Here is a 4,168-nt window from a genome sequence, read left to right as displayed (position 1 = left end):
AAGTCGAACCTTCACAGCAAAAACATTGTGAAGGTTACCTTCACAACATTTTACTGTGAAGTTTCAAGTGTAAAAAGCTGGTCTCACGGGTCTCACGAAAACAGACTAGTCTCACGTGATCCCAAGTATATATATATATATATATATATATATTATAGAAATAAAACAAACATACATGAATAATTAATATTTGTCACATACCATCTTAATTTATATAATAAAAATATATGTATTATGATACAAATCAATCATTAATGATTTTTATTTCCAAAAAAAAACCTTAATTAATTAATTAATTAATTAATTATAGAATGAAGAAGGAGAGTATCAAAGCCTTTGAGTTCCTTGAATTAGAGGCGTAGAATTGGAACTCAGATATTCCTTCCTTAGAGGCAAATAATATATTCTTTTTTTAATTAATTAATTATTTTTTAATTAATAAATTGTTTTTTTAATTATAAAAAATAGAATATTAGATATTCTCCCTGTCACACACAATTGTGCACACTTTCATACCCTCCAAAAAGTTGCATGGTGGATTGATACGAACACCAATTTGAATTTATTTATTTTTCTTTTTTATTTATTTATAAATAATTGTAGAATGTTTTGGTATATGCCTTTTAATATTATTTTATTATTATTTTTGTAATATAAAAATCATTAAATTCATGGGTTTATTACATTTAATAATTTTATCCCATTTTATTTCAATCATAAATTGGTTTTTTTTAAAGTTACAAAATAATAAATAAATAAATAATCATTTAAGAGAGGTTTAATCAGACGTTTATCTGGAAAGCGTTTACTGATAAGAATAAACACTTTGACTTAGTTTATTGAGTAAGATTGTAGTGCATCAAAATGGTATGGTATGCAGCAATTTTCCTGGTAAGTGTTTATCGGGTAAGAGTTGTCACACTCACTTATCAGGTAAGATTTTTCCATCCTTATCATTGATCTTATTGGGTAAGATTCTTGGTTCTTGTTATGTTCATCTGGTAAGGTAAATGGTCCACAGTGCTTATTGGGTAAGTGTTTAGTAAAAGGCCTCTTAGAATAATATATCGGAACATGATTGTTGTTCTTTAAATCGTAACTAACTTGAAGGCTACTTATCAAATGTCCACGTAAACGTTTGTTGTGTAAGGGGCCGTTTACCTAAATGCTTACCGGGGTAAGCACTTAACGTTAGGAGTCAACACTATAATTTATTTTACTGGGTAAGACTGTAGTACATTAAAATGGTAGAGTATGCAACAATTTACCCGGTAAACACTTACCCGGGTAAAAGTCGTTACTCTCACTTATCAGGTAAGATTCTCTATCTTTATCATTGCTCTTACCGGGTAAGATTTTTGACCATTGTTATGTTCATCAGACAAGGAAAATTACTCTGTAAACATATACCAGGTAAGCGTTTAGTAAGCGGCCCCTTAAGACTCACCAACATTGCTTACTGGGTAAAAGTTTTAGCCATGAAAATGACATAGTAAGGTTGTTGGTAAACGCTGATAAGAGTCGACATCTTCACTTACCGGGTAAGATTTTTGGTCTTATCATACTCAGTAAAATAAATGACCTGATAAACAACCCTTAACCCATATCGTCATAATAAAACCCGTTACAAAAATCAAGGTCTTTTTTTGTGATTTTCAAAGTCCTGTGACTAAATTAAAAGATCAGAATAAAACTCGTTTTATTCATGAAAGTCTTCATTAAATGACCGTTGTTGATTAACCTCAGTTAACGATGGTTTACGTTTCTGGTCATGTTCATGTTGTTTTGAACCAATGTACGAAAAACGATTACGAAAAAAATCGGACCCATCGATGATTTTAGTAACAGACAAACACGTTAACAGGATTAAAACTGGTAAAAGGTATTCAATGCCTGTATCAATAAAAAAAAAAACTTGTTCAGGAGAATTTTTTTCATAAACAGAAGGAACATGTTTTTTAATTGGAAATGACAAGTTTGGAAGAAAAAAAAACTTGACTTTCTACTGAAATTCCCCTTAAAAAGCTTACTGAATAAATCACTTTCATAAACAGAAGTAACATTTTTTTTTCTTCCTAAATTCATTTATTTATTAATTTAAATAAACACAAAAAAACAAAAGAATAATATGGTTTTAAATGTCACGTTTTTTTTATTTATTAAAACAAGAATATTTTTAAGTAGATATTGTTCGTGGGTTTTCATGTTTTTACTATTTGCAAAGTCGAATTAAATACCAAGATCTTGAAACAAATAAATTCTTGAAATAAAATGTGACACTTTTCCAAAGATAAGAATATTTTGGTACATTTTGATTTTAGACTTTTGTGATTCGATCGGTATATATCTGACTTGATTTAATTTCGTGACAGTACTCTTAATCGTATATTTTTCTTAACCAGTAAATTTGCTATGGATAACGAACGACCTTACGACACTGGTTTTTTTGTCGTATAGTTGTACTTTATTATGACACGCATATGTGCCCTAACAAACACGTGTTGTAGCGATCGTTACAATATTATCAAATTTTTTACCAACTCGGAGTATACCTTATCGAATAAGATTATATACACTACAACAAAATTGGGTTTATAGGATACCCTCAATCTCTAAACGTCTCAATAGACTTCTTTATAGGACTTAATTTATAGGAACAAAATATAAAGTGTCATATCTAAAGGTGTTGTAATAAGTTTATATGACACTTTTGGACGTCTTAACAAGTTGTTTATGACATTTTTAATACAAAATATCGCATTAGTAACTTTATAGGACATTTTTGAGAAAATGTCCTATAAACTCAATTTTTTAAAGGACGTTTGTTTTTATAGGACAGTTTTTCAAATAGTATTCTATAAAGCTGCTAATGAGACGTTTTATATTAAAAGTGTCCTAAAAAACTTATTATAACATCAAAAAACGTCATATAAACTTATTACAACGCCTTTAGATATGACGCTTTATTTTTTTTGGTCCTATAAACTAATTCTTATAAAAAGGTATATTAGGACGCTTAGAAATTGAGAATGTCATATAAACCCGATTTTGTTGAAGTGATATAGCCCATCAAAACAACATTGTATTCACCGAGTAAAAGTCATCACCTTGACTTACCTGGTAAAACTTCATGTTCTTGTCATTGCTCTTAACGGATATGATTTATGGGTTCATACCATTTTTATCTGGTAAGATAAGTGAACAGATAAATGCTTAACGGATAAGTGTTAAGTATATGGTCCCTTAGGGTTAGTTTTTGGTTAAAGAAATTAAAAGAGGGGTGGAAAGGTAATTAAGGAAATAAGTGAACTTTACAAGAAGGATAGAAATGCATGTTGTTGGGTGCATGGAGATGAAGAATGTGAAAACATGCATATCAAAAGAAAGTTAAAGGAAGAAGAATCATCTTTTTAACATTTTCATTTCTTTTGATTTCTTACAATCACACACACCTCAAACCCCTAAACTTTTGTCCAAAACCCTTCTCTCTCTCTCTCTCTCTCTCTCTCTCTCTCTCTCTCTCTCTCTCTCTCCCTCCTTGGGAGAGATCTCTCTCTCTCTCTCTCTTCCTCCTTGGGAGATCTCTCACTACAACAAAATCGGTTTTATAGGACACTCCCAAATCCTAAGTGTCCTAATAGATCTTTTTATAAGACTTAGTTTATATGACCAAAAAATAAAGTGTCCTATCTAAATGTGTTGTAATAAGTTTATATGACGTTTTTTGATGTCGTAATAAGTTTTTTATGACACTTTTAATATAAAGCGTCCCATTATCAACTTTATAAGACACTTTTGAGAAAATGTACTATAAACTCAATTTTTTATAGGACATTTGCTTTTATAGGACAATTTTTCAAATAGTGTCCTATAAAGTTGATAATGAGACACTTTATATTAAAAGTGTCCTAAAAGACTTATTACGAAATCAAAAAAACGTCATATAAACTTATTACAACACCTTTAGATAGGACACTTTATTTTTTTTGATCCTACAAACTAAGTCCTATAAAGAGGTATATTAGGACATTTAGAATTTGGAAGTATCCTAAAAAACCGATTTTGTTGTAGTGTCTCTCTCTTCCTCCTTGGGAGAGATCTCTCTCTCTCACTTCCTCCTTAGGAGATCTCTCTCTCTCTCTCTCTTCCTCCTTGGGAGAGATCTCTC

This window comes from Cynara cardunculus (assembly GCF_001531365.2).
Source record: "Cynara cardunculus var. scolymus isolate 2C chromosome LG 17, CcrdV1, whole genome shotgun sequence".
Lineage (NCBI taxonomy): Eukaryota > Viridiplantae > Streptophyta > Magnoliopsida > Asterales > Asteraceae > Cynara > Cynara cardunculus.
This window is presented reverse-complemented; position numbering follows the sequence as displayed.